Here is a 19803-nt window from a genome sequence, read left to right as displayed (position 1 = left end):
TATTTTTTATCTGCTATTATCAATTATCCAATTTACACACGCTATGTAACTTCAATACTTTTACCCTGTTGGCCAAATGGCTAAGCGATCGCTCCGTCCTTCTCCGTTCTCCGGCATGGTCTAGTGGCTAGGATACCTGGCTTTCACCCAGGAGGCCCGGGTTCGATTCCCGGTGTCGGAAGTATTTTCTTTTATCTGCTGTCATCAAGTCTCCAATTTGCGCATGCTATGTAACTTCAATAGTTTTACCCTGTTGGCCGAATGGCTAAGCGATCGCTCCGTCCCTCTCCGTTCTACAGCATGATCTAGTGTCTAGGATACATATTGCGCTCTCACGCAGGAGGCCCGCGTCCGATTCCCGGTGTCGGAAGTATTTTTTCATCTGCTATCATCAAGTCTCCAATTCGCGCATGCTATATAACTTCAATACTTTTACGCTGTTGGCCGAATGGCTAAGCGATCGCTCTGTCCCTCTCCGTTCTCCGGCATGGTCTAGTGGCTTGGATACCTGGCTCTCACCCAGGAGGCCCGCGTGCGATTCCCGGTGTCGGAAGTATTTTTTTACCTGCTATCATCAAGTCTCCAATTTGCGCATACTATATAACTTCAATACTTTTACCCTGTTGGCCGAATGGCAAAGCGATCGCTCAGTCCCTCTCCGTTCTCCGGCATGGTCTAGTGGCTGGGATACCTAGCTCTCACCCAGGAGGCCTGGATTCGATTCCCGGTGTCGGAAGTATTTTCTTTTATCTGCTGTCTTCAAGCCTCCAATTTGCGCATGCTTTGTAACTTCAATACTTTTACCCTGTTGGCCGAATATCTAAGCGATCGCTCCGTCCCTCTCCGTTCTCCGGCGTGGTCTAGTGGCTAGGATATCTGGCTCTCACCCAGGAGACCCTGGTTCGATTCTTGGTGTCGGAAGTATTCTTTTATCTGCTGTCATCAAGTCTCCAATTTACGCACGCTATGCAACTTCAATACTTTTACCCTGTTGGCCAAATGGCTAAGTGATCGCTCCGTCCCTCTCCGTTCTCCGGCATGGTCTAGTGGCTAGGATACCTGGCTCTCACCCAGGAGGCCCGGGTTCGATTCCCGGTGTCGGAAGTATTTTCTTTTATCTGCTATCATCAAGTCTCCAATTTGCGCATGCTATATAACTTCAATACTTTTACCCTGTTGGCCGAATGGCTAAGCGATCTCTCTGTCCCTCTCCGTTCTCCGGCATGGTCTAGTGGCTTGGATACCTGGCTCTCACCCAGGAGGCCCGCGTGCGATTCCCGGTATCGGAAGTATTCTTTTATCTGCTATCCTCAAGTCTCCAATTCGCGCATACTATATAACTTCAATACTTTTACCCTGTTGGCCGAATGGCTAAGCGATCGCTCAGTCCCTCTCCGTTCTCCGGCATGGTCTAGTGTCTAGGATACCTATGGCGCTCTCACCCAGGAGGCCCGCGTCGGATTCCCGGTGTCGGAAGTATTTTTTATCTGCTATAATCAAGTCTCTAATTTTCCATGCTATATAACTTGAATAGTTTCACCCTGTTGGCCGAATGGCTAAGCGATCGCTCCGTCCCTCTCCGTTCTCTGGCATGGTCTAGTGGCTTGGATACCTGGCTCTCACCCAGGAGGCCCGGGTACGATTCCCGGTGTCGGGAGTATTTTTTATCTGCTATTATCAAGTCTCGAATTTGCGCACGCTATGTAACTTCAATACTTTTACCCTGTTGCCCGAATGGCTAAGCGATCTTTCCGTTACTCTCCGTTCTCCGGCATGGTCTAGTGTCTAGGATACCTGGCTCTCACCCAGGAGGCCCGGGTTCGATTCACGGTGTCGGAAGTATTTTCTTTTATCTGCTATCATCAAGTCTCCAATTTGCGCACGCTGTATAACTGCAATACTTTTACCCTGTTGGTCGAATGGCTAAGCGATCGCTCCGTCCCTCTCCGTTCCCCGGCATGGTCTAGTGGCTAGGATACCTAGCTCTCACCCAGGAGGCCTGGATTCGATTGCCGGTGTCGGAAGTATTTTCTTTTATCTGCTGTCATCAAGTCTCCAATTTGCGCACGGTATGTAACTTGAATAGTTTCACCCTGTTGGCCGAATGGCTAAGCGATCGCTCCGTCCCTCTACGTTCTCTGGCATGGTCTAGTGGCTTGGACACCTGGCTCTCACCCAGGATGCCCAGGTACGATTCCCGGTGTCGGAAGTATTTTTATCTGCTATTATCAAATATCCAATTTACGCACGCTATGTAACTTCAATACTTTTACCCTGTTGGCCAAATGGCTAAGTGATCGCTCCGTCCCTCTCAGTTCTCCGGCATGGTCTAGTGGCTAGGATACCTGGCTCTCACCCAGGAGGCCAGGGTTCGATTCCCGGTGTCGGAAGTATTTTCTTTTATCTGCTATCATCAAGTCTCCAATTTGCGCACGCTATGTAACTTCAATACTTTTACCCTGTTGGCCGAATCGCTAAGCGATCGCTCCGTCCCTCTCCTTTCTCCGGCATGGTCTAGTGGCTAGGATACCTGGCTTTCACCCAGGAGGCCCGGGTTCGATTCCCGGTGTCGGAAGTATTTTCTTTTATCTGCTGTCATCAAGTCTCCGATTTGCGCACGCTATGTAACTTCAATAGTTTTACCCTGTTGGCCGAATGGCTAAGCGATCGCTCCGTCCCTCTCCGTTCTACAGCATGGTCTAGTGTCTAGGATACCTATGGCGCTCTCACCCAGGAGGCCCGCGTGCGATTCCCGGTATCGGAAGTATTCTTTTATCTGCTATCATCAAGTCTCCAATTCGCGCATACTATATAACTTCAATACTTTTACCCTGTTGGCCGAATGGCTAAGCGATCGCTCAGTCCCTCTCCGTTCTCCGGCATGGTCTAGTGTCTAGAATACCTATGGCGCTCTCACCCAGGAGGCCCGCGTCCGATTCCCGGTGTCGGAAGTATTTTTTTATCTGCTATCATCAAGTCTCTAATTTTCCATGCTATATAACTTGAATAGTTTCACCCTGTTGGCCGAATGGCTAAGCGATCGGTCCGTCCCTCTCCGTTCTCTGGCATGGTCTAGTGGCTTGGATACCTGGCTCTCACCCAGGAGGCCCTGGTACGATTCCCGGTGTCGGGAGTATTTTTTATCTGCTATTATCAAGTCTCGAATATGCGCACGCTATGTAACTTCAATACTTTTACCCTGTTGCCCGAATGGCTAAGCGATCTTTCCGTTACTCTCCGTTCTCCGGCATGGTCTAGTGCCTAGGATACCTGGCTCTCACCCAGGAGGCCCGGGTTCGATTCCCGGTGTCGGAAGTATTTTCTTTTATCTGCTATCATCAAGTCTCCAATTTGCGCACGCTGTATAACTGCAATACTTTTACCCTGTTCGTCGAATGGCTAAGCGATCGCTCCGTCCCTCTCCGTTCCCCGGCATGGTCTAGTGGCTAGGATACCTAGCTCTCACCCAGGAGGCCTGGATTCGATTGCCGGTGTCGGAAGTATTTTCTTTTATCTGCTGTCATCAAGTCTCCAATTTGCGCACGGTATGTAACTTGAATAGTTTCACCCTGTTGGCCGAATCGCTAAGCGATCGCTCCGTCCCTCTCCGTTCTCCGGCATGGTCTAGTGGCTAGGATACCTGGCTCTCACCCAGGAGGCCCGGGTTCAATTCCCGGTGTCAGAAGTATTTTTTTATCTGCTGTCATCAAGTCTCCGATTTGCGCACGCTATGTAACTTCAATAGTTTTACCCTGTTGGCCGAATGGCTAAGCGATCGCTCCGTCCCTCTTCATTCTACATCATGGTCTAGTGTCTAGGATACCTACAGCGCTCTCACCCAGGAGGCCCACGTGCGATTCCCAGTGTCGGAAGTATTTTTTTATCTGCTATCATCAAGTCTCCAATTTGCGCATACGATATAACTTCAATACTTTTACCCTGTTGGCCGAATGGCTAAGTGATCGCTCTGTCCCTCTCCGTTCTCCGGCATGGTCTAGTGGCTTGGATACCTGGCTCTCACCTAGGAGGCCCGGGTACGATTCCCGGTGTCGGAAGTATTTTTTATCTGCTATTATCAAGTCTCCAATTTGCGCACGCTATGTAACTTCAATACTTTTACCCTGTTGCCCGAATGGCTAAGCGATCTTTCCGTTACTCTCCGTTCTCCGGCATGGTCTAGTGTCTAGGATACCTGGCTCTCACCCAGGAGGCCCGGTTGCGATTCCCGGTGTCGGAGGTATTTTCTTTTATATGCTATCATCAAGTCTCCAATTTGCGCAAGGTATGTAACTTCAATAGTTTTACCGTGTTGGTCAAATGGCTAAGCGATCGCTCCGTCCCTTTGCGTTCTCCGGCGTGGTCTAGTGGCTAGGATATCTGGCTCTCACCCAGGAGACCCGGGTCCGATTCGCGGTGTCGGAAGTATTTTCTTTCTTCTGCTATCATGAAGTCTCCAAATTGCGCACGCTGTATAACTGCAATACTTTTACCCTGTTGGTCGAATGGCTAAGCGATCGCTCCGTCCCTCTCCGTTCTCCGGCATGGTCTAGTGGCTAGGATTCCTGGCTCTCACCCAGGAGGCCCGGGTTCAATTCCCGGTGTCAGAAGTATTTTTTTTATCTGCTGTCATCAAGTCTTCGATTTTCGCATGCTATGTAACTTCAATAGTTTTACCCTGTTGGCCGAATGGCTAAGCGATCGCTCCGTCCCTCTCCATTCTACAGCATGGTCTAGTGTCTAGGATACCTACAGCGCTCTCACCCAGGAGGCCGCGTGCGATTCCCGGTGTCGGAAGTATTTTTTTACCTGCTATCATCAAGTCTCCAATTTGCGCATAATATATAACTTCAATACTTTTACCCTGTTGGCCGAATGGCAAAGCCATCGCTCAGTCCCTCTCCGTTCTCCGGCATGGTCTAGTGGCTAGGATACCTAGCTCTCACCCAGGAGGCCTGGATTCGATTCCCGGTGTCGGAAGTATTTTCTTTTATCTGCTGTGTTCAAGCCTCCAATTTGCGCATGCTTTATAACTTCAATACTTTTACCCTATTGGCCGAATATCTAAGCGATCGCTCCGTCCCTCTCCGTTCTCCGGCGTGGTCTAGTGGCTAGGAGATCTGGCTCTCACCCAGGAGACCCTGGTTCGATTCTTGGTGTCGAAAGTATTCTTTTATCTGCGGTCATCAAGTCTCCAATTTGCGCACGGTATGTAACTTGAATAGTTTCACCCTGTTGGCCGAATGGCTAAGCGATCGCTCCGTCCCTCTCCGTTCTCTGACATGGTCTAGTGGCTTGGACACCTGGCTCTCACCCAGGAGGCCCGGGTACGATTCCCGGTGTCGGAAGTATTTTTTATCTGCTATTATCAAGTATCCAATTTACGCACGCTATGTAACTTCAATACTTTTACCCTGTTGGCCGAATCGCTAAGTGATCGATCCGTCCCTCTCCGTTCTCCAGCATGGTCTAGTGGCTAGGATACCTGGCTCTCACCCAGGAGGCCCGGGTTCGATTCCCGGTGTCGGAAGTATTTTCTTTTATCTGCTATCATCAAGTCTCCAATTTGCGCACGCTATGTAACTTCAAAACTTTTACCCTGTTGGCCGAATCGCTAAGCGATCGCTCCGTCCCTCTCCGTTCTCTGGCATGGTCTAGTGGCTAGGATACCTGGCTTTCACCCAGGAGGCCCGGGCTCGATTCCCGGTGTCGGAAGTATTTTCTTTTATCTGCTATCATCAAGTCTCCAATTTGCGCACGCTATGTAACTTCAATACTTTTACCCTGTTGGCCGAATGGCTAAGCGATCGCTCAGTCCCTCTCCCTTCTCCGGCATGGTCTAGTGGCTAGGATACTTAGCTCTCACCCAGGAAGCCTGAATTCGATTCCCGGTGTTGGAAGTATTTTCTTTTATCTGCTGTCATCAAGTCTCCAATTTGCGCACGGTATGTAACTTGAATAGTTTCACCCTGTTGGCCGAATGGCTAAGCGATCGCTCCGTCTCTCTACGTTCTCTGGCATGGTCTAGTGGCTTGGACACCTGGCTCTCACCCAGGAGGCCCGGGTACGATTCCCGGTGTCGGAAATATTTTTTATCTGCTATTATCAAGTATCCAATTTACACACGCTATGTAACTTCAATACTTTTACCCTGTTGGCCAAATGGCTAAGCGATCGCTCCGTCCTTCTCCGTTCTCCGGCATGGTCTAGTGGCTAGGAGATCTGGCTCTCACCCAGGAGACCCTGGTTCGATTCTTGGTGTCGAAAGTATTCTTTTATCTGCTGTCATCAAGTCTCCAATTTGCGCACGGTATGTAACTTGAATAGTTTCACCCTGTTGGCCGAATGGCTAAGCGATCGCTCCGTCCCTCTCCGTTCTCTGACATGGTCTAGTGGCTTGGACACCTGGCTCTCACCCAGGAGGCCCGGGTACGATTCCCGGTGTCGGAAGTATTTTTTATCTGCTATTATCAAGTATCCAATTTGCGCATGCTATGTAACTTCAACAGTTTTACCCTGTTGGCCGAATGGCTAAGCGATCGCTCCGTCCCTCTCCGTTCTACAGCATGATCTAGTGTCTAGGATACATATTGCGCTCTCACGCAGGAGGCCCGCGTCCGATTCCCGGTGTCGGAAGTATTTTTTCATCTGCTATCATCAAGTCTCCAATTCGCGCATGCTATATAACTTCAATACTTTTACGCTGTTGGCCGAATGGCTAAGCGATCGCTCTGTCCCTCTCCGTTCTCCGGCATGGTCTAGTGGCTTGGATACCTGGCTCTCACCCAGGAGGCCCGCGTGCGATTCCCGGTGTCGCAAGTATTTTTTTACCTGCTATCATCAAGTCTCCAATTTGCGCATACTATATAACTTCAATACTTTTACCCTGTTGGCCGAATGGCAAAGCGATCGCTCAGTCCCTCTCCGTTCTTCGGCATGGTCTAGTGGCTGGGATACCTAGCTCTCACCCAGGAGGCCTGGATTCGATTCCCGGTGTCAGAAGTATTTTCTTTTATCTGCTGTCTTCAAGCCTCCAATTTGCGCATGCTTTGTAACTTCAATACTTTTACCCTGTTGGCCGAATCGCTAAGCGATCGCTCCGTCCCTCTCCTTTCTCCGGCATGGTCTAGTGGCTAGGATACCTGGCTTTCACCCAGGAGGCCCGGGTTCGATTCCCGGTGTTGGAAGTATTTTCTTTTATCTGCTGTCATGAAGTCTCCGATTTTCGCACGCTATGTAACTTCAAAAGTTTTACCCTGTTGGCCGAATGGCTAAGCGATCGCACCGTCCCTCTCCGTTCTACAGCATGGTCTAGTGTCTAGGATACCTATGGCGCTCTCACCCAGGAGGCCCGCGTCCGATTCCCGGTGTCGGAAGTATTTTTCATCTATCATCAAGTCTCCAATTTGCGCATGCTATATAAACTTCAATACTTTTACCTGTTGGCCGAATGGCTAAGCGATCGCTCTGTCCCCTCTCCGTTCTCCGGCATGGTCTAGTGGCTTGGATACCGGCTCTCACCCAGGAGGCCCGCGTGCGATTCCCGGTATCGGAAGTATTCTTTTATCTGCTATCATCAAGTCTCCAATTCGCGCATACTATATAACTTCAATACTTATTACCCTGTTGGCCGAATGGCTAAGCGATCGCTCAGTCCCTCTCCGTTCTCCGGCATGGTCTAGTGTCTAGGATACCTATGGCGCCTCTCACCCAGGAGGCCCGCGTCGGATTCCCGGTGTCGGAAGTATTTTTTATCTGCTATAATCAAGTCTCTAATTTTCCATGCTATATAACTTGAATAGTTTCACCCTGTTGCCGAATGGCTAAGCGATCGCACCGTCCCTCTCCGTTCTACAGCATGGTCTAGTGTCTAGGATACCTATGGCGCTCTCACCCAGGAGGCCCGCGTCCGATTCCCGGTGTCGGAAGTATTTTTTCATCTATCATCAAGTCTCCAATTTGCGCATGCTATATAACTTCAATACTTTTACCCTGTTGCCCGAATGGCTAAGCGATCTTTCCGTTACTCTCCGTTCTCCGGCATGGTCTAGTGCCTAGGATACCTAGCTCTCACCCAGGAGGCCTGGATTCGATTCCCGGTGTCGGAAGTATTTTCTTTTATCTGCTGTCTTCAAGCCTCCAATTTGCGCATGCTTTGTAACTTCAATACTTTTACCCTGTTGGCCGAATATCTAAGCGATCGCTCCGTCCCTCTCCGTTCTCCGGCGTGGTCTAGTGGCTAGGATATCTGGCTCTCACCCAGGAGACCCTGGTTCGATTCTTGGTGTCGGAAGTATTCTTTTATCTGCTGTCATCAAGTCTCCAATTTACGCACGCTATGCAACTTCAATACTTTTACCCTGTTGGCCAAATGGCTAAGTGATCGCTCCGTCCCTCTCCGTTCTCCGGCATGGTCTAGTGGCTAGGATACCTGGCTCTCACCCAGGAGGCCCGGGTTCGATTCCCGGTGTCGGAAGTATTTTCTTTTATCTGCTATCATCAAGTCTCCAATTTGCGCATGCTATATAACTTCAATACTTTTACCCTGTTGGCCGAATGGCTAAGCGATCTCTCTGTCCCTCTCCGTTCTCCGGCATGGTCTAGTGGCTTGGATACCTGGCTCTCACCCAGGAGGCCCGCGTGCGATTCCCGGTATCGGAAGTATTCTTTTATCTGCTATCCTCAAGTCTCCAATTCGCGCATACTATATAACTTCAATACTTTTACCCTGTTGGCCGAATGGCTAAGCGATCGCTCAGTCCCTCTCCGTTCTCCGGCATGGTCTAGTGTCTAGGATACCTATGGCGCTCTCACCCAGGAGGCCCGCGTCGGATTCCCGGTGTCGGAAGTATTTTTTATCTGCTATAATCAAGTCTCTAATTTTCCATGCTATATAACTTGAATAGTTTCACCCTGTTGGCCGAATGGCTAAGCGATCGCTCCGTCCCTCTCCGTTCTCTGGCATGGTCTAGTGGCTTGGATACCTGGCTCTCACCCAGGAGGCCCGGGTACGATTCCCGGTGTCGGGAGTATTTTTTATCTGCTATTATCAAGTCTCGAATTTGCGCACGCTATGTAACTTCAATACTTTTACCCTGTTGCCCGAATGGCTAAGCGATCTTTCCGTTACTCTCCGTTCTCCGGCATGGTCTAGTGTCTAGGATACCTGGCTCTCACCCAGGAGGCCCGGGTTCGATTCACGGTGTCGGAAGTATTTTCTTTTATCTGCTATCATCAAGTCTCCAATTTGCGCACGCTGTATAACTGCAATACTTTTACCCTGTTGGTCGAATGGCTAAGCGATCGCTCCGTCCCTCTCCGTTCCCCGGCATGGTCTAGTGGCTAGGATACCTAGCTCTCACCCAGGAGGCCTGGATTCGATTGCCGGTGTCGGAAGTATTTTCTTTTATCTGCTGTCATCAAGTCTCCAATTTGCGCACGGTATGTAACTTGAATAGTTTCACCCTGTTGGCCGAATGGCTAAGCGATCGCTCCGTCCCTCTACGTTCTCTGGCATGGTCTAGTGGCTTGGACACCTGGCTCTCACCCAGGATGCCCAGGTACGATTCCCGGTGTCGGAAGTATTTTTATCTGCTATTATCAAATATCCAATTTACGCACGCTATGTAACTTCAATACTTTTACCCTGTTGGCCAAATGGCTAAGTGATCGCTCCGTCCCTCTCAGTTCTCCGGCATGGTCTAGTGGCTAGGATACCTGGCTCTCACCCAGGAGGCCAGGGTTCGATTCCCGGTGTCGGAAGTATTTTCTTTTATCTGCTATCATCAAGTCTCCAATTTGCGCACGCTATGTAACTTCAATACTTTTACCCTGTTGGCCGAATCGCTAAGCGATCGCTCCGTCCCTCTCCTTTCTCCGGCATGGTCTAGTGGCTAGGATACCTGGCTTTCACCCAGGAGGCCCGGGTTCGATTCCCGGTGTCGGAAGTATTTTCTTTTATCTGCTGTCATCAAGTCTCCGATTTGCGCACGCTATGTAACTTCAATAGTTTTACCCTGTTGGCCGAATGGCTAAGCGATCGCTCCGTCCCTCTCCGTTCTACAGCATGGTCTAGTGTCTAGGATACCTATGGCGCTCTCACCCAGGAGGCCCGCGTGCGATTCCCGGTATCGGAAGTATTCTTTTATCTGCTATCATCAAGTCTCCAATTCGCGCATACTATATAACTTCAATACTTTTACCCTGTTGGCCGAATGGCTAAGCGATCGCTCAGTCCCTCTCCGTTCTCCGGCATGGTCTAGTGTCTAGAATACCTATGGCGCTCTCACCCAGGAGGCCCGCGTCCGATTCCCGGTGTCGGAAGTATTTTTTTATCTGCTATCATCAAGTCTCTAATTTTCCATGCTATATAACTTGAATAGTTTCACCCTGTTGGCCGAATGGCTAAGCGATCGGTCCGTCCCTCTCCGTTCTCTGGCATGGTCTAGTGGCTTGGATACCTGGCTCTCACCCAGGAGGCCCTGGTACGATTCCCGGTGTCGGGAGTATTTTTTATCTGCTATTATCAAGTCTCGAATATGCGCACGCTATGTAACTTCAATACTTTTACCCTGTTGCCCGAATGGCTAAGCGATCTTTCCGTTACTCTCCGTTCTCCGGCATGGTCTAGTGCCTAGGATACCTGGCTCTCACCCAGGAGGCCCGGGTTCGATTCCCGGTGTCGGAAGTATTTTCTTTTATCTGCTATCATCAAGTCTCCAATTTGCGCACGCTGTATAACTGCAATACTTTTACCCTGTTCGTCGAATGGCTAAGCGATCGCTCCGTCCCTCTCCGTTCCCCGGCATGGTCTAGTGGCTAGGATACCTAGCTCTCACCCAGGAGGCCTGGATTCGATTGCCGGTGTCGGAAGTATTTTCTTTTATCTGCTGTCATCAAGTCTCCAATTTGCGCACGGTATGTAACTTGAATAGTTTCACCCTGTTGGCCGAATCGCTAAGCGATCGCTCCGTCCCTCTCCGTTCTCCGGCATGGTCTAGTGGCTAGGATACCTGGCTCTCACCCAGGAGGCCCGGGTTCAATTCCCGGTGTCAGAAGTATTTTTTTATCTGCTGTCATCAAGTCTCCGATTTGCGCACGCTATGTAACTTCAATAGTTTTACCCTGTTGGCCGAATGGCTAAGCGATCGCTCCGTCCCTCTTCATTCTACATCATGGTCTAGTGTCTAGGATACCTACAGCGCTCTCACCCAGGAGGCCCACGTGCGATTCCCGGTGTCGGAAGTATTTTTTTATCTGCTATCATCAAGTCTCCAATTTGCGCATACGATATAACTTCAATACTTTTACCCTGTTGGCCGAATGGCTAAGTGATCGCTCTGTCCCTCTCCGTTCTCCGGCATGGTCTAGTGGCTTGGATACCTGGCTCTCACCTAGGAGGCCCGGGTACGATTCCCGGTGTCGGAAGTATTTTTTATCTGCTATTATCAAGTCTCCAATTTGCGCACGCTATGTAACTTCAATACTTTTACCCTGTTGCCCGAATGGCTAAGCGATCTTTCCGTTACTCTCCGTTCTCCGGCATGGTCTAGTGTCTAGGATACCTGGCTCTCACCCAGGAGGCCCGGTTGCGATTCCCGGTGTCGGAGGTATTTTCTTTTATATGCTATCATCAAGTCTCCAATTTGCGCAAGGTATGTAACTTCAATAGTTTTACCGTGTTGGTCAAATGGCTAAGCGATCGCTCCGTCCCTTTGCGTTCTCCGGCGTGGTCTAGTGGCTAGGATATCTGGCTCTCACCCAGGAGACCCGGGTCCGATTCGCGGTGTCGGAAGTATTTTCTTTCTTCTGCTATCATGAAGTCTCCAAATTGCGCACGCTGTATAACTGCAATACTTTTACCCTGTTGGTCGAATGGCTAAGCGATCGCTCCGTCCCTCTCCGTTCTCCGGCATGGTCTAGTGGCTAGGATTCCTGGCTCTCACCCAGGAGGCCCGGGTTCAATTCCCGGTGTCAGAAGTATTTTTTTTATCTGCTGTCATCAAGTCTTCGATTTTCGCATGCTATGTAACTTCAATAGTTTTACCCTGTTGGCCGAATGGCTAAGCGATCGCTCCGTCCCTCTCCATTCTACAGCATGGTCTAGTGTCTAGGATACCTACAGCGCTCTCACCCAGGAGGCCCGCGTGCGATTCCCGGTGTCGGAAGTATTTTTTTACCTGCTATCATCAAGTCTCCAATTTGCGCATAATATATAACTTCAATACTTTTACCCTGTTGGCCGAATGGCAAAGCCATCGCTCAGTCCCTCTCCGTTCTCCGGCATGGTCTAGTGGCTAGGATACCTAGCTCTCACCCAGGAGGCCTGGATTCGATTCCCGGTGTCGGAAGTATTTTCTTTTATCTGCTGTGTTCAAGCCTCCAATTTGCGCATGCTTTATAACTTCAATACTTTTACCCTATTGGCCGAATATCTAAGCGATCGCTCCGTCCCTCTCCGTTCTCCGGCGCGGTCTAGTGGCTAGGAGATCTGGCTCTCACCCAGGAGACCCTGGTTCGATTCTTGGTGTCGAAAGTATTCTTTTATCTGCGGTCATCAAGTCTCCAATTTGCGCACGGTATGTAACTTGAATAGTTTCACCCTGTTGGCCGAATGGCTAAGCGATCGCTCCGTCCCTCTCCGTTCTCTGACATGGTCTAGTGGCTTGGACACCTGGCTCTCACCAAGGAGGCCCGGGTACGATTCCCGGTGTCGGAAGTATTTTTTATCTGCTATTATCAAGTATCCAATTTACGCACGCTATGTAACTTCAATACTTTTACCCTGTTGGCCGAATCGCTAAGTGATCGATCCGTCCCTCTCCGTTCTCCAGCATGGTCTAGTGGCTAGGATACCTGGCTCTCACCCAGGAGGCCCGGGTTCGATTCCCGGTGTCGGAAGTATTTTCTTTTATCTGCTATCATCAAGTCTCCAATTTGCGCACGCTATGTAACTTCAAAACTTTTACCCTGTTGGCCGAATCGCTAAGCGATCGCTCCGTCCCTCTCCGTTCTCTGGCATGGTCTAGTGGCTAGGATACCTGGCTTTCACCCAGGAGGCCCGGGCTCGATTCCCGGTGTCGGAAGTATTTTCTTTTATCTGCTATCATCAAGTCTCCAATTTGCGCACGCTATGTAACTTCAATACTTTTACCCTGTTGGCCGAATGGCTAAGCGATCGCTCAGTCCCTCTCCCTTCTCCGGCATGGTCTAGTGGCTAGGATACTTAGCTCTCACCCAGGAAGCCTGAATTCGATTCCCGGTGTTGGAAGTATTTTCTTTTATCTGCTGTCATCAAGTCTCCAATTTGCGCACGGTATGTAACTTGAATAGTTTCACCCTGTTGGCCGAATGGCTAAGCGATCGCTCCGTCTCTCTACGTTCTCTGGCATGGTCTAGTGGCTTGGACACCTGGCTCTCACCCAGGAGGCCCGGGTACGATTCCCGGTGTCGGAAATATTTTTTATCTGCTATTATCAAGTATCCAATTTACACACGCTATGTAACTTCAATACTTTTACCCTGTTGGCCAAATGGCTAAGCGATCGCTCCGTCCTTCTCCGTTCTCCGGCATGGTCTAGTGGCTAGGAGATCTGGCTCTCACCCAGGAGACCCTGGTTCGATTCTTGGTGTCGAAAGTATTCTTTTATCTGCTGTCATCAAGTCTCCAATTTGCGCACGGTATGTAACTTGAATAGTTTCACCCTGTTGGCCGAATGGCTAAGCGATCGCTCCGTCCCTCTCCGTTCTCTGACATGGTCTAGTGGCTTGGACACCTGGCTCTCACCCAGGAGGCCCGGGTACGATTCCCGGTGTCGGAAGTATTTTTTATCTGCTATTATCAAGTATCCAATTTGCGCATGCTATGTAACTTCAACAGTTTTACCCTGTTGGCCGAATGGCTAAGCGATCGCTCCGTCCCTCTCCGTTCTACAGCATGATCTAGTGTCTAGGATACATATTGCGCTCTCACGCAGGAGGCCCGCGTCCGATTCCCGGTGTCGGAAGTATTTTTTCATCTGCTATCATCAAGTCTCCAATTCGCGCATGCTATATAACTTCAATACTTTTACGCTGTTGGCCGAATGGCTAAGCGATCGCTCTGTCCCTCTCCGTTCTCCGGCATGGTCTAGTGGCTTGGATACCTGGCTCTCACCCAGGAGGCCCGCGTGCGATTCCCGGTGTCGCAAGTATTTTTTTACCTGCTATCATCAAGTCTCCAATTTGCGCATACTATATAACTTCAATACTTTTACCCTGTTGGCCGAATGGCAAAGCGATCGCTCAGTCCCTCTCCGTTCTTCGGCATGGTCTAGTGGCTGGGATACCTAGCTCTCACCCAGGAGGCCTGGATTCGATTCCCGGTGTCAGAAGTATTTTCTTTTATCTGCTGTCTTCAAGCCTCCAATTTGCGCATGCTTTGTAACTTCAATACTTTTACCCTGTTGGCCGAATCGCTAAGCGATCGCTCCGTCCCTCTCCTTTCTCCGGCATGGTCTAGTGGCTAGGATACCTGGCTTTCACCCAGGAGGCCCGGGTTCGATTCCCGGTGTCGGAAGTATTTTCTTTTATCTGCTGTCATGAAGTCTCCGATTTTCGCACGCTATGTAACTTCAAAAGTTTTACCCTGTTGGCCGAATGGCTAAGCGATCGCACCGTCCCTCTCCGTTCTACAGCATGGTCTAGTGTCTAGGATACCTATGGCGCTCTCACCCAGGAGGCCCGCGTCCGATTCCCGGTGTCGGAAGTATTTTTTCATCTATCATCAAGTCTCCAATTTGCGCATGCTATATAACTTCAATACTTTTACCCTGTTGGCCGAATGGCTAAGCGATCGCTCTGTCCCTCTCCGTTCTCCGGCATGGTCTAGTGGCTTGGATACCTGGCTCTCACCCAGGAGGCCCGCGTGCGATTCCCGGTATCGGAAGTATTCTTTTATCTGCTATCATCAAGTCTCCAATTCGCGCATACTATATAACTTCAATACTTTTACCCTGTTGGCCGAATGGCTAAGCGATCGCTCAGTCCCTCTCCGTTCTCCGGCATGGTCTAGTGTCTAGGATACCTATGGCGCTCTCACCCAGGAGGCCCGCGTCGGATTCCCGGTGTCGGAAGTATTTTTTATCTGCTATAATCAAGTCTCTAATTTTCCATGCTATATAACTTGAATAGTTTCACCCTGTTGGCCGAATGGCTAAGCGATTGCTCCGTCCCTCTACGTTCTCTGGCATGGTCTAGTGGCTTGGATACTTGGCTCTCACCCAGGAGGCCCGGGTACGATTCCCGGTGTCGGGAGTATTTTTTATCTGCTATTATCAAGTCTCGAATTTGCGCACGCTATGTAACTTCAATACTTTTACCCTGTTGCCCGAATGGCTAAGCGATCTTTCCGTTACTCTCCGTTCTCCGGCATGGTCTAGTGTCTAGGATACCTGGCTCTCACCCAGGAGGCCCGGGTTCGATTCACGGTGTCGGAAGTATTTTCTTTTATCTGCTATCATCAAGTCTCCAATTTGCGCACGCTGTATAACTTCAATACTTTTACCCTGTTGGTCGAATGGCTAAGCGATCGCTCCGTCCCTCTCCGTTCCCCGGCATGGTCTAGTGGCTAGGATACCTAGCTCTCACCCAGGAGGCCTGGATTCGATTGCCGGTGTCGGAAGTATTTTCTTTTATCTGCTGTCATCAAGTCTCCAATTTGCGCACGGTATGTAACTTGAATAGTTTCACCCTGTTGGCCGAATGGCTAAGCGATCGCTCCGTCCCTCTACGTTCTCTGGCATGGTCTAGTGGCTTGGACACCTGGCTCTCACCCAGGATGCCCGGGTACGATTCCCGGTGTCGGAAGTATTTTTATCTGCTATTATCAAATATCCAATTTACGCACGCTATGTAACTTCAATACTTTTACCCTGTTGGCCAAATGGCTAAGCGATCGCTCCGTCCTTCTCCGTTCTCCGGCATGGTCTAGTGGCTAGGATACCTGGCTCTCACCCAGGAGGCCCGGGTTCGATTCCCGGTGTCGGAAGTATTTTCTTTTATCTGCTGTCATCAAGTCTCCAATTTGCGCACGCTATGTAACTTCAATACTTTTACCCTGTTGGCCGAATCGCTAAGCGATCGCTCCGCCCCTCTCCTTTCTCCGGCATGGTCTAGTGGCTAGGATACCAGGCTTTCACCCAGGAGGCCCGGGTTCGATTCCCGGTGTCGGAAGTATTTTCTTTTATCTGCTGTCATCAAGTCTCCGATTTGCGCACGCTATGTAACTTCAATAGTTTTACCCTGTTGGTCGAATGGCTAAGCGATCGCTCCGTCCCTCTCCGTTCTACAGCATGGTCTAGTGTCTAGGATACCTATGGCGCTCTCACCCAGGAGGCCCGCGTCCGATTCCCGGTGTCGGAAGTATTTTTTCATCTATCATCAAGTCTCCAATTTGCGCATGCTATATAACTTCAATACTTTTACCCTGTTGGCCGAATGGCTAATCGATCGCTCTGTCCCTCTCCGTTCTCCGGCATGGTCTAGTGGCTTGGATACCTGGCTCTCACCCAGGAGGCCCGGGATCGATTCCCGGTGTCGGAAGTATTTTCTTTTATCTGCTGTCATCAAGTCTCCGATTTGCGCACGCTATGTAACTTCAATAGTTTTACCCTGTTGGCCGAATGGCTAAGCGATCGCTCAGTCCCTCTCCGTTCTCCGGCATGGTCTAGTGTCTAGGATACCTATGGCGCTCTCACCCAGGAGGCCCGCGTCCGATTCCCGGTGTCGGAAGTATTTTTTTATCTGCTATAATCAAGTCTCTAATTTTCCATGCTATATAACTTGAATAGTTTCACCCTGTTGGCCGAATGGCTAAGCGATCGCTCCGTCCCTCTCCGTTCTCTGGCATGGTCTAGTGGCTTGGATACCTGGCTCTCACCCAGGAGGCCCGGGTACGATTCCCGGTGTCGGAAGTATTTTTTATCTGCTATTATCAAGTCTCCAATTTGCGCACGCTATGTAACTTCAATACTTTTACCCTGTTGCCCGAATGGCTAAGCGATCTTTCCGTTACGCTCCGTTCTCCAGCATGGTCTAGTGTCTAGGATACCTGGCTCTCACCCAGGAGGCCCGGTTGCGATTCCCGGTGTCGGAGGTATTTTCTTTTATATGCTATCATCAAGTCTCCAATTTGCGCATGGTATGTAACTTCAATAGTTTTACCGTGTTGGTCAAATGGCTAAGCGATCGCTCCGTCCCTTTGCGTTCTCCGGCGTGGTCTAGTGGCTAGGTTATCTGGCCCTCACCCAGGAGACCCGGGTTCGATTCGCGGTGTCGGAAGTATTTTCTTTTATCTGCTATCATCAAGTCTCCAAATTGCGCACGCTGTATAACTGCAATACTTTTACCCTGTTGGTCGAATGGCTAAGCGATCGCTCCGTCCCTCTCCGTTCTCCGGCATGGTCTAGTGGCTAGGATACCTAGCTCTCACCCAGGAGGCCTGGATTTGATTCCCGGTGTCGGAAGTATTTTCTTTTATCTGCTGTTATCAAGTCTCCAATTTGCGCACGGTATGTAAATTGAATAGTTTCACCCTGTTGGCCGAATGGCTAAGCGATCGCTCCGTCCCTCTACGTTCTCTGGCATGGTCTAGTGGCTTGGACACCTGGCTCTCACCCAGGAGGCCCGGGTACGATTCCCGGTGTCGGAAGTATTTTTTATCTGCTATTATCAAGTATCCAATTTACGCACGCTATGTAACTTCAATACTTTTACCCTGTTGGCCAAATGGCTAAGCGATCGCTCCATCCCTCTCCGTTCTCCGGCATGGTCTAGTGGCTAGGATACCAGGCTCTCACCCAGGAGGCCCGGGTTCGATTCCCGGTGTCGGAAGTATTTTCTTTTATCTGCTATCATGAAGTCTCCAATTTGCGCACGCTATGTAACTTCAATACTTTTACCCTGTTGGCCGAATCGCTAACCGATCGCTCCGTCCCTCTCCGTTCTCCGGCATGGTCTAGTGGCTAGGATACCTGGCTCTCATCAGGAGGCCCGGGTTCGATTTGCGGTGTCGGAAGTATTTTCTTTTAGCTGCTGTCATCAAGTCTTCAATTTGCGCACGCTATGTATCTTCAATAGTTTTACCCTGTTGGCTGAATGGCTAAGCGATCGTTCCGTCGCTCTCAAATCTCTGGCATGGTCTAGTGGCTAGAATACCTGGCTCTCACCCAGGAGGCCCGGGTTCGATTCCCGGTGTCGGAAGTATTTTTTATCTGCTATTATCAAGTATCCAATTTACGCACGCTATGTAACTTCAATACTTTTACCCTGTTGGCCAAATGGCTAAGCGATCGCTCCGTCCCTCTCCGTTGTCCAGCATGGTCTAGTGGCTAGGATACCTGGCTCTCACCCAGGAGGCCCGGGTTCGATTCCCGGTGTCGGAAGTATTTTCTTTTATCTGCTATCATCAAGTCTCCAATTTGCGCACGCTATGTAACTTCAATACTTTTACCCTGTTGGCCGAATCGCTAAGCGATCGCTCCGTCCCTCTCCGCTCTCCGGCATGGTCTAGTGGCTAGGATGCAAGGCTCTCATCAGGAGGCCCGGGTAATATTTGCGGTGTCGGAAGTATTTTCTTTTTACTGCTGTCATCAAGTCTTCAATTTGCGCACGCTATGTATCTTCAATAGTTTTACCCTGTTGGCCGAATGGCTAAGCGTTCGCTCCGTCCCTCTCAAATCTCTGGCATGGTCTAGTGGCTAGGATACCTGGCTCTCACCGAGCAGGCCCGGCTACGATTCCCGGTGTCAGAAGTTTTTTCTTTTATCTGCTGTCATCAAGTCTCCAATTTGCGCACGGTATGTAACTTCAATAGTTTTACCCTGTTGGCCGAATGGCTAAGCGATCTCTTCGTCCCTCTCCATTCTCCGGCATTGTCTAGTGTCTAGGATACCTGGCTCTCACCCAGGAAGCCCGGTTGCGATTCCTGGGGTCAGGAGTATTTTATTTTATCAGCTATCATCAAGTCTCCAAATTGCGCACGCTATGTATCTTCAATACTTCTACCTTGTTGGCCAAATGGCTAAGCGATCACTCCGTCCTTCTCCGTTCTCCAGCATGGTCTAGTGGCTAGGATACCTGGCTTTCACCCAGGAGGCCCGGGTTCGATTCCCGGGGTCGGAAGTATTTTCTTTTATCTGCTGTCATCAAGTCTCCGATTTGCGCACGCTATGTAACTTCAATAGTTTTACCCTGTTGGTCGAATGGCTAAGCGATCGCTCCGTCCCTCTCCGTTCTACAGCATGGTCTAGTGTCTAGGATACCTATGGCGCTCTCACCCAGGAGGCCCGCGTCCGATTCCTGGTGTCGGAAGTATTTTTTCATCTATCATCAAGTCTCCAATTTGCGCATGCTATATAACTTCAATACTTTTACCCTGTTGGCCGAATGGCTAAGCGATCGCTCCGTCCCTCTCCGTTCTCTGGCATGGTCTAGTGGCTTGGATACCTGGCTCTCACCCAGGAGGCCCGGGTACGATTCCCGGTGTCGGAAGTATTTTTTATCTGCTATTATCAAGTCTCCAATTTGCGCACGCTATGTAACTTCAATACTTTTACCCTGTTGCCCGAATGGCTAAGCGATCTTTCCGTTACGCTCCGTTCTCCGGCATGGTCTAGTGTCTAGGATACCTGGCTCTCACCCAGGAGGCCCGGTTGCGATTCCCGGTGTCGGAGGTATTTTCTTTTATATGCTATCATCAAGTCTCCAATTTGCGCATGGTATGTAACTTCAATAGTTTTACCGTGTTGGTCAAATGGCTAAGCGATC

The 19803-nt window shown here is 49.9% G+C and overlaps 44 non-coding genes across 44 annotated transcripts; all 44 read left to right on the top strand.

The window, feature by feature from the left end:
* The first annotated feature begins 109 nt into the window (after window positions 1-109).
* Window positions 110-181, top strand: TRNAE-UUC (transfer RNA glutamic acid (anticodon UUC)). The gene has a single exon. It is a non-coding gene; the product is annotated as a tRNA-Glu (tRNA).
* Window positions 182-849: 668 nt separating this feature from the next.
* TRNAE-CUC (transfer RNA glutamic acid (anticodon CUC)) lies at window positions 850-921 on the top strand. The gene has a single exon. It is a non-coding gene; the product is annotated as a tRNA-Glu (tRNA).
* Window positions 922-1032: 111 nt separating this feature from the next.
* TRNAE-CUC (transfer RNA glutamic acid (anticodon CUC)) lies at window positions 1033-1104 on the top strand. Its single transcript has one exon. It is a non-coding gene; the product is annotated as a tRNA-Glu (tRNA).
* A 663-nt stretch (window positions 1105-1767) lies between these two features.
* On the top strand, window positions 1768-1839 carry TRNAE-CUC (transfer RNA glutamic acid (anticodon CUC)). The gene has a single exon. It is a non-coding gene; the product is annotated as a tRNA-Glu (tRNA).
* Window positions 1840-2318: 479 nt separating this feature from the next.
* TRNAE-CUC (transfer RNA glutamic acid (anticodon CUC)) lies at window positions 2319-2390 on the top strand. Its single transcript has one exon. It is a non-coding gene; the product is annotated as a tRNA-Glu (tRNA).
* Window positions 2391-2503: 113 nt separating this feature from the next.
* On the top strand, window positions 2504-2575 carry TRNAE-UUC (transfer RNA glutamic acid (anticodon UUC)). Its single transcript has one exon. It is a non-coding gene; the product is annotated as a tRNA-Glu (tRNA).
* A 668-nt stretch (window positions 2576-3243) lies between these two features.
* TRNAE-CUC (transfer RNA glutamic acid (anticodon CUC)) lies at window positions 3244-3315 on the top strand. The gene has a single exon. It is a non-coding gene; the product is annotated as a tRNA-Glu (tRNA).
* Window positions 3316-3613: 298 nt separating this feature from the next.
* TRNAE-CUC (transfer RNA glutamic acid (anticodon CUC)) lies at window positions 3614-3685 on the top strand. Its single transcript has one exon. It is a non-coding gene; the product is annotated as a tRNA-Glu (tRNA).
* Window positions 3686-3983: 298 nt separating this feature from the next.
* On the top strand, window positions 3984-4055 carry TRNAE-CUC (transfer RNA glutamic acid (anticodon CUC)). The gene has a single exon. It is a non-coding gene; the product is annotated as a tRNA-Glu (tRNA).
* Window positions 4056-4535: 480 nt separating this feature from the next.
* TRNAE-CUC (transfer RNA glutamic acid (anticodon CUC)) lies at window positions 4536-4607 on the top strand. The gene has a single exon. It is a non-coding gene; the product is annotated as a tRNA-Glu (tRNA).
* A 298-nt stretch (window positions 4608-4905) lies between these two features.
* Window positions 4906-4977, top strand: TRNAE-CUC (transfer RNA glutamic acid (anticodon CUC)). The gene has a single exon. It is a non-coding gene; the product is annotated as a tRNA-Glu (tRNA).
* A 296-nt stretch (window positions 4978-5273) lies between these two features.
* TRNAE-CUC (transfer RNA glutamic acid (anticodon CUC)) lies at window positions 5274-5345 on the top strand. The gene has a single exon. It is a non-coding gene; the product is annotated as a tRNA-Glu (tRNA).
* Window positions 5346-5455: 110 nt separating this feature from the next.
* Window positions 5456-5527, top strand: TRNAE-CUC (transfer RNA glutamic acid (anticodon CUC)). The gene has a single exon. It is a non-coding gene; the product is annotated as a tRNA-Glu (tRNA).
* Window positions 5528-5640: 113 nt separating this feature from the next.
* TRNAE-UUC (transfer RNA glutamic acid (anticodon UUC)) lies at window positions 5641-5712 on the top strand. Its single transcript has one exon. It is a non-coding gene; the product is annotated as a tRNA-Glu (tRNA).
* A 298-nt stretch (window positions 5713-6010) lies between these two features.
* On the top strand, window positions 6011-6082 carry TRNAE-CUC (transfer RNA glutamic acid (anticodon CUC)). The gene has a single exon. It is a non-coding gene; the product is annotated as a tRNA-Glu (tRNA).
* Window positions 6083-6375: 293 nt separating this feature from the next.
* TRNAE-CUC (transfer RNA glutamic acid (anticodon CUC)) lies at window positions 6376-6447 on the top strand. Its single transcript has one exon. It is a non-coding gene; the product is annotated as a tRNA-Glu (tRNA).
* Window positions 6448-7112: 665 nt separating this feature from the next.
* TRNAE-UUC (transfer RNA glutamic acid (anticodon UUC)) lies at window positions 7113-7184 on the top strand. Its single transcript has one exon. It is a non-coding gene; the product is annotated as a tRNA-Glu (tRNA).
* A 1034-nt stretch (window positions 7185-8218) lies between these two features.
* Window positions 8219-8290, top strand: TRNAE-CUC (transfer RNA glutamic acid (anticodon CUC)). Its single transcript has one exon. It is a non-coding gene; the product is annotated as a tRNA-Glu (tRNA).
* A 111-nt stretch (window positions 8291-8401) lies between these two features.
* Window positions 8402-8473, top strand: TRNAE-CUC (transfer RNA glutamic acid (anticodon CUC)). Its single transcript has one exon. It is a non-coding gene; the product is annotated as a tRNA-Glu (tRNA).
* A 663-nt stretch (window positions 8474-9136) lies between these two features.
* On the top strand, window positions 9137-9208 carry TRNAE-CUC (transfer RNA glutamic acid (anticodon CUC)). Its single transcript has one exon. It is a non-coding gene; the product is annotated as a tRNA-Glu (tRNA).
* Window positions 9209-9687: 479 nt separating this feature from the next.
* TRNAE-CUC (transfer RNA glutamic acid (anticodon CUC)) lies at window positions 9688-9759 on the top strand. The gene has a single exon. It is a non-coding gene; the product is annotated as a tRNA-Glu (tRNA).
* Window positions 9760-9872: 113 nt separating this feature from the next.
* Window positions 9873-9944, top strand: TRNAE-UUC (transfer RNA glutamic acid (anticodon UUC)). Its single transcript has one exon. It is a non-coding gene; the product is annotated as a tRNA-Glu (tRNA).
* A 668-nt stretch (window positions 9945-10612) lies between these two features.
* TRNAE-CUC (transfer RNA glutamic acid (anticodon CUC)) lies at window positions 10613-10684 on the top strand. Its single transcript has one exon. It is a non-coding gene; the product is annotated as a tRNA-Glu (tRNA).
* A 298-nt stretch (window positions 10685-10982) lies between these two features.
* TRNAE-CUC (transfer RNA glutamic acid (anticodon CUC)) lies at window positions 10983-11054 on the top strand. Its single transcript has one exon. It is a non-coding gene; the product is annotated as a tRNA-Glu (tRNA).
* Window positions 11055-11352: 298 nt separating this feature from the next.
* On the top strand, window positions 11353-11424 carry TRNAE-CUC (transfer RNA glutamic acid (anticodon CUC)). Its single transcript has one exon. It is a non-coding gene; the product is annotated as a tRNA-Glu (tRNA).
* A 480-nt stretch (window positions 11425-11904) lies between these two features.
* On the top strand, window positions 11905-11976 carry TRNAE-CUC (transfer RNA glutamic acid (anticodon CUC)). Its single transcript has one exon. It is a non-coding gene; the product is annotated as a tRNA-Glu (tRNA).
* Window positions 11977-12275: 299 nt separating this feature from the next.
* Window positions 12276-12347, top strand: TRNAE-CUC (transfer RNA glutamic acid (anticodon CUC)). Its single transcript has one exon. It is a non-coding gene; the product is annotated as a tRNA-Glu (tRNA).
* A 478-nt stretch (window positions 12348-12825) lies between these two features.
* Window positions 12826-12897, top strand: TRNAE-CUC (transfer RNA glutamic acid (anticodon CUC)). The gene has a single exon. It is a non-coding gene; the product is annotated as a tRNA-Glu (tRNA).
* A 113-nt stretch (window positions 12898-13010) lies between these two features.
* TRNAE-UUC (transfer RNA glutamic acid (anticodon UUC)) lies at window positions 13011-13082 on the top strand. The gene has a single exon. It is a non-coding gene; the product is annotated as a tRNA-Glu (tRNA).
* A 298-nt stretch (window positions 13083-13380) lies between these two features.
* Window positions 13381-13452, top strand: TRNAE-CUC (transfer RNA glutamic acid (anticodon CUC)). Its single transcript has one exon. It is a non-coding gene; the product is annotated as a tRNA-Glu (tRNA).
* A 293-nt stretch (window positions 13453-13745) lies between these two features.
* Window positions 13746-13817, top strand: TRNAE-CUC (transfer RNA glutamic acid (anticodon CUC)). The gene has a single exon. It is a non-coding gene; the product is annotated as a tRNA-Glu (tRNA).
* Window positions 13818-14482: 665 nt separating this feature from the next.
* Window positions 14483-14554, top strand: TRNAE-UUC (transfer RNA glutamic acid (anticodon UUC)). The gene has a single exon. It is a non-coding gene; the product is annotated as a tRNA-Glu (tRNA).
* Window positions 14555-15401: 847 nt separating this feature from the next.
* Window positions 15402-15473, top strand: TRNAE-CUC (transfer RNA glutamic acid (anticodon CUC)). Its single transcript has one exon. It is a non-coding gene; the product is annotated as a tRNA-Glu (tRNA).
* A 298-nt stretch (window positions 15474-15771) lies between these two features.
* TRNAE-CUC (transfer RNA glutamic acid (anticodon CUC)) lies at window positions 15772-15843 on the top strand. Its single transcript has one exon. It is a non-coding gene; the product is annotated as a tRNA-Glu (tRNA).
* A 109-nt stretch (window positions 15844-15952) lies between these two features.
* Window positions 15953-16024, top strand: TRNAE-CUC (transfer RNA glutamic acid (anticodon CUC)). Its single transcript has one exon. It is a non-coding gene; the product is annotated as a tRNA-Glu (tRNA).
* A 113-nt stretch (window positions 16025-16137) lies between these two features.
* On the top strand, window positions 16138-16209 carry TRNAE-UUC (transfer RNA glutamic acid (anticodon UUC)). Its single transcript has one exon. It is a non-coding gene; the product is annotated as a tRNA-Glu (tRNA).
* A 297-nt stretch (window positions 16210-16506) lies between these two features.
* Window positions 16507-16578, top strand: TRNAE-CUC (transfer RNA glutamic acid (anticodon CUC)). Its single transcript has one exon. It is a non-coding gene; the product is annotated as a tRNA-Glu (tRNA).
* A 299-nt stretch (window positions 16579-16877) lies between these two features.
* TRNAE-CUC (transfer RNA glutamic acid (anticodon CUC)) lies at window positions 16878-16949 on the top strand. Its single transcript has one exon. It is a non-coding gene; the product is annotated as a tRNA-Glu (tRNA).
* Window positions 16950-17614: 665 nt separating this feature from the next.
* TRNAE-CUC (transfer RNA glutamic acid (anticodon CUC)) lies at window positions 17615-17686 on the top strand. The gene has a single exon. It is a non-coding gene; the product is annotated as a tRNA-Glu (tRNA).
* Window positions 17687-17796: 110 nt separating this feature from the next.
* Window positions 17797-17868, top strand: TRNAE-CUC (transfer RNA glutamic acid (anticodon CUC)). Its single transcript has one exon. It is a non-coding gene; the product is annotated as a tRNA-Glu (tRNA).
* Window positions 17869-18165: 297 nt separating this feature from the next.
* TRNAE-CUC (transfer RNA glutamic acid (anticodon CUC)) lies at window positions 18166-18237 on the top strand. Its single transcript has one exon. It is a non-coding gene; the product is annotated as a tRNA-Glu (tRNA).
* A 110-nt stretch (window positions 18238-18347) lies between these two features.
* On the top strand, window positions 18348-18419 carry TRNAE-CUC (transfer RNA glutamic acid (anticodon CUC)). The gene has a single exon. It is a non-coding gene; the product is annotated as a tRNA-Glu (tRNA).
* A 667-nt stretch (window positions 18420-19086) lies between these two features.
* On the top strand, window positions 19087-19158 carry TRNAE-UUC (transfer RNA glutamic acid (anticodon UUC)). Its single transcript has one exon. It is a non-coding gene; the product is annotated as a tRNA-Glu (tRNA).
* A 297-nt stretch (window positions 19159-19455) lies between these two features.
* Window positions 19456-19527, top strand: TRNAE-CUC (transfer RNA glutamic acid (anticodon CUC)). Its single transcript has one exon. It is a non-coding gene; the product is annotated as a tRNA-Glu (tRNA).
* The last annotated feature ends 276 nt before the right edge of the window (window positions 19528-19803 follow it).

The sequence above is a fragment of the Rhipicephalus microplus genome, chromosome 3, assembly GCF_043290135.1.
Source record: "Rhipicephalus microplus isolate Deutch F79 chromosome 3, USDA_Rmic, whole genome shotgun sequence".
NCBI classification, from domain to species: domain Eukaryota; kingdom Metazoa; phylum Arthropoda; class Arachnida; order Ixodida; family Ixodidae; genus Rhipicephalus; species Rhipicephalus microplus.
Note: the sequence above shows the minus strand (reverse complement) of the source record. Positions and strands in the feature narration are given on the sequence as shown.